Here is an 11,864-nt window from a genome sequence, read left to right on the forward strand (position 1 = left end):
GGTGGCAGCTGTCAAATCTACTGCCAAGCCACAGCAAACAGCTATGTCCCAGGGGTGGGTGACCCTGACATAGCAGGAGCTGCCCCTGGGGGGGTGGCAGTCCCCTGAGCCATCATTGGCTTCTAGAGGGGGGCCCCCTTCCCACATGCAAATAGACCAGGGGTGGTGGTGGCCACCCTGCACTCAATTTGAAAACTGCCCCAGGGAGGAGGTGGTCCCTGGGGCTGTAAGGGGGAAACACAGACCCCCGCACTCAATATGAAAACTGTCCCAGGGAGGTGGCGGTCCTTGGGTCTGCAGGACAGCTTCTCCGCCCCGCACTGAAATTGCAAAGTGCCCTAGGGAGGTGGTGGTCTCTGGGCTGCAAGGGAGCCGTGTGCTCCCTGCACTCAATTTGAAAGGTGCCCCCAAGAGGTGGTGGTCCCCAGGACTGCAGGGGAGGCTCACAGGCCCCGCACTGAGTTTGCAAAGTGCCACCAGGTCCCCGGGGCAACATGGAGGCCACGTAACCCCCGCACTGAATTTGAAAAGAGCCTCAGGGAGGTGGCGGTCCCGAGAGCTGGAGGAGGCCAGACCACCCCCCCTGCTTCCAAACTTTGAATGTCCCCAGGATGTGGCCTCCCTGAGGGCTTGTAAAGAACAAGTAGAGGAGCCCGCCCTTGTTTTTTTAAAGGTTTTTACACAAATTTGCATTATTGTTGCATAATCATGGCAAAACGTTTCTTCTAAAAGTGTTATTTAGCCCTGGGGGGATCCCTCTGGGACACGAGCACCACAGCTAAGGGGTCAGGGTGATTCTACCCTGGCCTCTTGTCTTTTCATTCTCACTTTTTTTGTGGGACTTGGATGAAGCCAAGTTCCAAGATGGCTTCCAACACTTTCTGGTTTGAAGTGTTGGTAGCCAGTCAGAGCTGTGCATTTCCCTGCACAAGCGCGTCATTATTCATAAAGTTGTGGCGGCCCTTTAATTTCTCAAAAACTACTAAACAGATTTACACCAAATAAGCATAATCTGCGTACCGAAAGCTACCTTTCTGTCAGTTTGTTGTAATTCCTTCAGTGGTTTGGGCTGTAGTAGTGTTCAAAGGTCCTGTGGGAATTAATAAGGGGAAATGCAACTTTTTAGACCGCCTCTATTTCTTGGCTCTTCCTTGACGGATCAGCCTGAAACTTTCCGTGTGCAACAAAAATCACCAGGGCAGTTTTTTTGAAAAATTTGTGAAGATTCGTCAAACAGTGGCAAAGATATAGGCAAGTCAACAAAACACTTTTTCTATGGAAACAGGGTCCTAACTATAACTACCTAGTGGCAACTGCCACTAGGTAATATGTCTATATATATAATACCTCCTAGCTGTCACCAGTAGGTAACTATAGTTAGAAGCATGTTTCTATAGAAAAAACATTCTTTGACTTGCCTATATCTTTGCCGCCGTTTGACGAATGTGTTCAAAAGTTTCCAAAAAAGTGTGCTGGTGATTCTCGTTGTAAAAGGAAAGTTTTAGGGTGATCCGTCAAGTGAGGGCTGAGAAAATGGGGGGAGTAAAGAAATGTGTGTTTTCCTTGTTAATTCCCATGAGAGTTTTGAACACTTTTGAGCCGCTGGACAGAATTACACAAAAGTTAACAGATAGGTAGGGTTCGGTACACAGATTACACTTTTGTATATTTGAAGCAAATCTATTCAGTAGTTTAAGGGAAATTAAAGGGGAAATAAATTTGTATATCTGTGGCTGAAAATTGATCACGACAATCGCTGCGTATTCGCAAATGCACAGACCAGCAGGAATGCTGTGAGTGGCTGTCCGCAACCTGACCAGAAAGTTGCAGCCACCACTTAGAATAATGGGACATGGTCCCTGGACTGAAAAAATAAAATTAAAAGTGGCATAAGGTGTCAGGGTGGCAGTAACCTGACCCCAACAATGTGATATAGGGGGTCTTTAAGATTCAAACCATGCCCTTAAAAATATTTTTTTTCACAGTGCACAAAATTCACTAAGTCCCATGTTCAGTGCAGCCCCCAAAGTAACATCACAAAGAATTAGCAAATATTGGCTACAACTATAAAACATTTAGCGAGTCATTCATACTAATTCATTTACTCACTTTCCCATTTATGCATCCACGCGTAGACCCTCTCAGACAGTCATGCCCCTACTCACAGACCCACTCAGACCCTAATGCAGTCACTCACAGACCCACTCAGATCCTCATGTACTCACTCACAGACCCACTCAGGCATTCATGCACCCACTCATAGACCCATTGAGACACCCATGCACCCATTCACAGGCCACCATAGTGACACTCAAACACCCACTCACAGACCCACTCAGTCACTGACGCACCCACTCATAGACCAACTCACACACTGACGCACCCACTCGCAGACCCAGAGAGACACTTTTGAACCAACTCACAGAGCCAATCAGATACTGATGCACCCACTCACAGACCCAAGGACACACTGACACACCCACTCATAGACCCAGTCAGATGCTCATGCAGCTACTCACAGACCTACTCAAACACTGACACACCCACTCACAAACCCATTCAGACACTGACACACCCACTCACAGACCCACAGACATGCTGACACACTAACTCACAGACCCAGTCACATGCTCTTGCACCCACTCACAGACACACTCAGACACGGATGCACCCACTCATAGACTCACGTAGACACTCACACACACACTCAAAGGCCCAAACAGACACTATTGAAACCACTCACAGACCAACTCAGATCCTAACTCACAGCAGCACTGACACACTTACACACCTATGCACAGATCCACTGAGACACTATTGAACCTACTCACAGAGTCATTCAGACACTGATGTACCCACTCACAGACTCACTCAGACACTGACACACCCACTCACAGACCTTCTCAGACACTTATGCATTCACTCATAGATTCATAGAGACACTCAAACACCCACTCACAGACCGACTCAGACACTAATGCACCCACTCTCAGACCAACTCACACACTGACGCACCCACTCACAGAGCCAGGGAGACACTATTGAACCAACTCACATAGCCAATCAGATACTGACACACCCACTCACAGACCCACGGACACACTGACACACCCACTCATAGACCCAGTCAGATGCTCATGCACCTACTCAGAAACCGACTCAAACACTGAAATACCCACTCACAGACCCACTCAGACACTGACACACCCATTCACAGACCAGTCAGATGCTCTTGCACTCACTCAGAGACACACTCAGACACTGATGCACCCACTCATAGACTCAGAGAGACATTCACACACACACTCATATACCCACTCAGACACTATTGAACCCACTCACAGACCAACTCAGATCCTAGCTCACAGTCCCACAGACACACTCAAACACCTACTCACAGATCCACTGAGACACTATTGAACCTACTCAGAGTCATTCAGACACTGATGTACCCACTCACAGACCCACTCAGACATTGACACACCTACTCACAGACCTACTCAAACACTGACACACCCACTCACAGACCCACTCAGATCCTAACGCACCCACTCACAGACCCACAGAGACACACACACCCTCTCACAGACCCACAACACTATAGAACCTACTCGCAGAGACAATCGGACACTGATGCAGCCACTCACAGACCCACTGAGACACTGAAACTCCACCTCACATACCCACTTAGACACTATTTAACCTACTCACAGAGCCAATCAGACAATGATGCACCCACTCACAGACATACTGACACAACCACTTACAGACTCACTTGGACACTGTTGAACCCACTCAGACAACCAATCAGACACTGATGCATGCACTCACAGACCCACTCAGACACTGACACACCCACTCACAGACCCATTCAGACCCGCATGCAACAGTCATAGACCAAATGATACACCCATACACCTACTAACAGACCTACACAGACCCTAACACAGCAAATCAGAGACCCAGTCAGACCCTTCATGTACCAGTCATATATCCACTTAGACACTGATGGATCCACTAACAGACCCACTCAGACACTCATGCATCCACTCACAGACGTACTCAGACCTGATACACCCACTCACAGATCCACGTAGACACTGATACACTCACTCATAGATGAATAGAGACACTAACATTCCCACTCACAGACCCACTCAGACACTGACACACCCACTCACAGACCCACAGAGATACTGATACACCCACTTACAGAACTACTCAGACACTATCGAACCCACTCTCAGACCCAGTCACACACTGATGCACTCACTCACATACACACAGAGACAATACTGAGACATAACACACCAAGTCACAGACCCATTCTAAAACTGACACATGCACTCACAGACCCACTCAGACACTGATGCACTCACTCAGAGACCAACTCAGAGACTCACTCATAGACCCACTCAAAGTGTCATGCACCTACGGAGAGACCTACTTAGACCCTCACACACCTGCTCACAGACCCACTCAGACCATATGCACCTGTTCACAAACCCACTGACAATTACAGACATACTCATAGACCCACTTAGAGACTCAGACACTCACTCACAGATCCATTGAGATACTTATGCAGCCACCTTCAGATCTACTCAGACTGTCAGGCACCCACTCACAGACCCAGTCAGTAAATCACACACTCACAGACCCACTCAGAGACTTATGCACTCACTCACAGACTCACTCAGGCATAGATGCACCCACTTACAGACCCACTCAGATGTTTATGAACCTATTCCAAGACTCACTGAAACACGCAACTACTCACAGACCCACTGATGAACTTATGTGCTTACTGACGGACACACTTTATCATACATACTGAAAGAGATTCTGAGACAGTTATGTAGTGAATGACAGACCCACTGAAAGTCTGTTACACGCTGTGTCAGTCAGAGAGTTATATATGAGTTTAGAGTGTGATTTTGAAGTTGATCTTCATTGTGTATCATAGTAAATTTTATATATATATATATATATATATATATATATATATATATATATGTGAATTTTGAATGGGCTGGTGTGTATTGAAAGCCTACTTTAGTTTTGCATAATTGCGACGAGTTCAACATCGTCACGAATAGTTGAAAACATTTGGACAGTAGGGTGGCCCTGAGAAGAGCCTTTGTGATTATTGTGAGTATGTGACAGCTACATATAAGACCGGATGCAGAGTTTCAGGCTCCTAAGAAGCACTCTGTTGCCTTCATCTGTGAAGTGCACACTGTCACTTCTATAGATACCATCCATGTTGAAGCACAGGTTGTTGTGGTAGATACAGCCCATGTTTTGATCTCTGAGGAATGCAGCTTTATTAACATGTTTCCTGGCTTTGTCAACCTGTGAACAGAACTGATTTTCCCACTCTCATTTCTGCCTTTGACATATGTTAGAGTACACCAGAACAGTGTAAGGGAAGGTGACATCAGTTGTGCAAATGTATAGTTCCATTAAGATTTCCAGTCCTACCTCAGTCAGTGTGGCCAGGTTTTTACCACCACAGTGCACAATCATGAGGCCAGGGGGGTGGGTAATCTCTAATGCTTTGAACCAAAGGCAGCAGATGATGCCACTTTATCCCACTCTAGCCAATCCCATTAATGTCCACATTAGCTAAACCCAAGTTCCTGTCAATGGCACTCTTTCTAGCAGCCTCCCTTGCCCACAAAACATAGCACTGTCCAACAATCCACACTCTAACCATTTTGAAGTGAAGGAGCAGTAGTAGAGAGAAGAAGGATGGTGAAAATAATGTAGTATTTAAAATGGAAGGCAGTTAAAATGGAGGTCTGCTTCAGATTTCTTTTTTTAATACAATTTGATTGGATGCTGTGAATGTGCTAGTGAATGAAATTAGGTTGTGACGTGACAGGACTATTAAGTTGCTCCATGGTTGGGTCTGGTAGAAATATAAATTTGTAATACAGTCTTGGATATCCTTTTCAGTCTGTACAGTAAACCACACCTCCTGCAGCTCATTTTGTAGCTAGTATGCCCCTTGTAGAATGTTCTGTGAATGTGTGATCTACTGGTTGTAGCGGGTTGCTATGAAGACTGTGCTAAGAGTGTATTGGGACAGTGTGTTTAAGAGTGAGTTTTGTCTTTATAAAAATTAAAGTTGTTAATACTCATTATTGCTTAATAAGTGTTTAATTTCCTAGTGAGTCATTGGTAATAAAGTGTACTGTACTCCTAAGCTCTTAAAAACATGAAGCTAGATATGTTTTTGGACACCTGATTATTTTCACAAATTCACCGCGATCATCACAATTAAGACGTGAATATGGACAAAAATTCAACCATATTGGGCTTCTTTATAAAAGTGCATGAAAGTGTTAACACACAATAACCATTCAGAACTGGACTTACAGAAGTAAAATATGAAAGGTATGTTTTGATTTGCTGACTTGCACAGTATCATACAGTGCAAAGTTGAAAAGGTTGCCATTCATGGTTCCATTGCATGAGAGTGGTGTGTCATTCTTATGCTAAGTTGTCACAATTCCTGAAAGCTTTGAATCTATCTAATAAGAGCAAAGAAAAGCTATTTCATCAATAAACTCAATCTTCAGGTATATGAATTACATTTAATTCTGAGAAAAGGAATGGATTAAAAATGTATATGTCTATGTGACATTGTTAAAAAAGAGTGTGAAGTATATAGAAATGTATTGAAAGTACATGGGATGATCTATGACTGGTAGTGTGACTTCCTTTATATATTTATTACTATGTGACTCAGACGCAGTTTCTCTAAGGTGCAGACTAGGTGTGTAAGACATTGGTTCAAAAACTATTGCCATGGAGCCTCATATTGTGCATGTGGTGCTTTACTGCTGCTCTATTACTTAGGAATATATCAAAATATGTAAATCTTTTACATGTACATACATGATGTGCTACACACAAAACATGTTTTCCTTTGAATTCTGGGAGTTGTAGTCCTATTTATTCTATTTTAAAAGAGGACTACAAGAGTCATTTAAACAGAACAAACATGCACTGTAAGTGTATATGAAGCATGAACCTGTGAAAGTTGACAGGTGAGTATTAGATACTATTTAGGATAGGTGTTGGTAATTTATATGGCATTTGTATGTGCTTAGGTGATAAGATATGTTGCTTAAACTCATAACAACTCAGATGTGTAGAAAGAGACTGCTAGGAATAGTTAAACATGTGATGTTTAAACATTGGTCAGGTCTACTAGTTCAAACTGTGTCTATGCACTCACACTGCTAGCATTTCATGGCATGTTAAGCTCTTTTTCAAGTGCCAAACCAATGTTTTAGTAAACATTACTCATCTTTGAGATATGGTGTAGGTGTTTTATAAAGTAGAGTGGTTTCTGCTTAAAACATGAGAGATGTCCTTTTCAGCTGAATAACTCACTAATGTAGTTATAGACTTCTAAGACAAGCACTACATAGAGTGTACCACTTATAGAGGAAGAGATGTACATGCTTCCAAAGTATACATCCTCTGTCTCACCCAGAGAGCGACACAGACACTTGTACACTTCACTCAGATACTCAGAAAGTACTTTTGTATGTAGCAGTATCAAATGCAAATAGAGACAAAGCCACATATCCCTGTATTCTCAAACACAGGCAGTGAGGTATTTACTCAGCTACTTACATACCCATTCAGAAACAAATAGATGTACTAAAAGAGAGAGTCACATACCAGCACATATACTGAAACATCTCATGGCACTTCCATAGGTGAACTCATACATTCAGTGAGAAATATAGGCAAGCAGTGACACTATCTTGTTATGTATGCAAATACTGCTTTAATCACGGGTGTCGCCTACTACTGCAGAGCCTGTGTGTGCACTTACACTGCCCACTCAAGTTGGTCTGTACTTGTTTATGTAGGAGTATCAAATGCAATTAGAGGAATAGCCATATATCACTGTGTTCTCCGACACAGGCAGTGAGGTATTTGTTCTGCTACTTACACATCCATTTAGAAACCCTTAGATGTACTAAAAGACAGTCACATACCAGCACATATACTGGAACATCTCAAGCACTTGTATAGGTGGAATCATGTATTCAGTGAGAAATAAAGGCAAGCAGTGACATAATCTTGTTATGTATGCAGACAAATATTGCTTTAATCATGGGTTAAGCCTCCTATTGCAGAGTCTGTTTGTGCACTGTCACTGCCCAATCTAGTTGGCCTGTACTTGTCTATGTAGAAGTACCAAATGTAATTAAAGGCACAGTAACATATCACGGTATTCTCTAACACAAGCAGTGAGATATTCGTTCAGCTACTTAAATACCCATTTTGAAACTCAGAGAGGTACTAAAAGAGAGAGTCACATACCGGCACATATACTGGAACATCTCATGGCACCTGTATAAATGGACTCGTGCAGTCAATGAGAAATATAGACAAGCAGTGACATAATCTTGTTATGTATGTGGAAAAATACTGCTTTAATCACAGGTTAGGCCTACTACTGCAGAGGCTGTGTGTACACTGTCATTGCCCACTCACGTTGGTCTGTACTTTTCTATGTAGGAGTATAAAATACAGTTGGAGGCACAGCCATATATGCCTGTATTTTGTAACAGAGGTATTCATTCAGCTACTTACATACCCATTTAGAAACCCATAGAGGTATTAAAGGAGGCAGTTACTTACCAGCACATATACTAGAACATTTTAAGGCACTTCTATAGGTGTACTTGTACATTCAGTGAGAAATATAGGTAAGCAGTGAAATAATCTTGTTATGTATTCAGACAAATACTACTTTAATCCTGGGTGTGGCCTACTACTGCAGAGCCTGTGTGTGCACTGTCACTGCCCGCTCCATTTGATCTTTAAAACCCCTTTGTCAAGTCTTAGACTCACATTTTAATAGAAATAACTGACCTCTGAGATACGCTGTAGGTATGTTATTAATCATGTTGCTTTCTGTTTAGGTAATTCAGATATCTCCTTTCAGTATTATATTCTTACTAATGGACTTGAAGACCCCTGAGCCAAGCACTATATAGAGTATACCTCTCTTAAAGGAACTGACAAACATATTTCCAAAGTGTAGATCCTCTGACTCACCCAGTCAGAGGGTGATAGAGGGAGTTATTAATTCACTGCCATAGTGAGTAACTACTTATGTATCCAGCAGTATGAAAGGGAGCTCCAGACAGACCTATATATCCCTCCATTCAGAAAAATAGGCACTGAGGTACTTGTTCATTCAGTTACATACACATTTAGAAAGCCATAGATGTACTAAAACAGAGAGTCACACACTGGCACATATATTGAAACATCTCATAGGACTTCTCTAGGTGGACTCCTACATTCAGTGCAAACTATAGGCAAGTAGTGAGATAATCTTGTTATGTTTGCAAACAAATGCTGCATTAATCATAGGTGAGGCTTAGTACAGCAGAGCTGTAGGTTCACTGCCACTGCCCACTCAAGCTGGTCTGTAAAACCCCTTTGTCAAATCTTATGCTCACGTTTTAATATAAATAACTCTCCTCTGAGACATACTCAAGGTATGCCATCTTGCATGCTGGTTTGTGCTTAAGTGGTATGGTGAGATGCCCTTTTCAGTTTTGGAAACTTTCTCATGCACTTGTAGACCACTAATCCAAACAGTACATAGAGTATACCACTAATAAAGTAACTCACATTAAGTTTAGAAAGCATAGGTCCTCTGCCTCATCCAGTTAGAGAGTGGGACATTTACTCACATACTCAGAAAGTAGTTATCTATGTAGCAGTACCAAAGGCAGTTCAAAAGACACCCACATACTATTCTACTCCCTAACTCAGGTATTGATGTATTACTTCAGGCTCGAAATATACAGATGGCTGCAACTCTGTTATTCTGAAGATGTGGAGTGAAAATATGGATGTACATTTTGTAGCAGACAGGTTCATTGCTGTTGCTTGGTATGTGACTTCTTATATCACAAAGTCAGAGATGAAAGACATTCTGCAGAAAAGAGTCTTACCAAGAAACTGTATAGTTTTAGTTTGAAAATGCTTTCTCACAGAAAAACTGGATCTTATGAATGCGCATATAGGTTGAGTGTGGCGAGTTTGTTCTTTAATTCTAGATTATTTGTATGGGTAAGCCTAGGCTTGCAAGCAGTCATAAAAGAGTATTGAAGTCTTTCCCAGGAATACAATACTTTGCAGAATTTGATCCAGATAGTACAGACATTCTAAAAGCTAACATGCTGGATACATACTACCCAAGAAGGAGTCCTCATCTGGAAAATAAGTGTCTCCATGAAGTACTTCAGCATTATACATATAGAAGTGATATAAATGAAAATATAGAAAAAATAAAGTTTGCAGTCATTGGATATGACGGTTATTTGATGAGACAGAACAAAGGAAATCCAATTAACCATAGAAAGCTTACTTGTCAAACTGCAGAGAGAAGAGAGTTTTTTTGCAACTCTTCTAGCCTTGGTGTGCTGAATTTGACTTACTTGGACAGTGTGATTGTTATGAAGACTCATTCAAGGCCGTAAAAGACAACATTCAGGGGGTCATTCTGACCCTGACGGGCGGCGGAGGCCGCCCCCCAGAGTTCCCCCACCAAAATACCGCTCCGCGGTCGAAAGACCGCTAAGGGTATTTTGGGATTTGCCCTGGGCTGGCGGGCGACTGCCAAAAGGCCGCCCGCCAGCCCAGGGCAAATCATCCTTCCCACGAGGACGCCGGCTCAGAATTGAGCCGGCGGAGTGGGAAGGTGCGACGGGTGCAGTGGCACCCGTCGCGTATTTCAGTGTCTGCATAGCAGACACTGAAATACTAAGTGGGGCCCTCTTACGGGGGCCCCTGCAGTGCCTATGCCATTGGCATGGCCACTGCAGGGGCCCCCAGGGGCCCCGCGGCACCCCCTACTGCCATCCTGTTCCTGGCGGGAGACCCGCCAGGAACAGGATGGCGGTAGGGGGTGTCAGAATCCCCATGGCGGCGGAGCGCGCTCCGCCGCCATGGAGGATTCACATGGGCAGCGGAAAACCGGCGGGAGACCGCCAGTTTTCCGCATCTGACCGCGGCCGAACCACCGCAGTCAGAATGCCCTGCGGGGCACCGCCGGCCTGTCGGCGGTGCTCCCGCCGACCCTGGCCCGCCGGAGTCAGAATCACCCCCTCAGTGTTTTGTGTTTCCAACCTACTTGCAGATGCTGAAAGAAGAGATTGAACAGGGAGAAACAATCCCTGCTGAAATACTAAAAAAAGGCCCCTTTTGTTTCTCCAACCAAACTTGTACATCTTAATTGAGGAAAAAAATCTACCATGTGGGATTTTGAACAAATTGATTATCAGCACTTTAGATATAATTTGGTCTACCATGGATGATGTTTTTCAGAAATATCTTCAAATTTACTTCTGATATTGTACAAAGTATTATTATTTAAGAACAATTTTGTAATCAGCTTGTTTACATTATTGTAGTAGCTATAGAGAAAGCCACTGATTAATGAATTGTAGTGAGTACAAGGCACAGTATCACTTATTTGAAGTGATCTACTGTGCAGCTTTGATTTTTTTTTACAATCCATTGATTGTTTTTTCCCCCACATTTTACTACATTGTAATTCCCTCTCACAGTACAAGCAATGATTACTGTTATATATGTTACTATGAAGATTAAATACTAACATACCTTTATCTTTTTTCAATAGTGCCTGCAGTTGAATGACATTAGGGCCCTCATTCCAACCCTGGCGGTCAGTGATAAAGCGGCAGTAATACCGCCAACAGGCCGGCGGTAAAAAAATGGAATTGTGACCACGACGGAAAGCGCCAACACAGACAGCCACTTTAACACTCCGACCGCCATGGCGGTAGCAA

Source organism: Pleurodeles waltl, chromosome 1_1 (assembly GCF_031143425.1).
Source record: "Pleurodeles waltl isolate 20211129_DDA chromosome 1_1, aPleWal1.hap1.20221129, whole genome shotgun sequence".
In the NCBI taxonomy this organism is placed as follows: Eukaryota; Metazoa; Chordata; class Amphibia; order Caudata; family Salamandridae; genus Pleurodeles; species Pleurodeles waltl.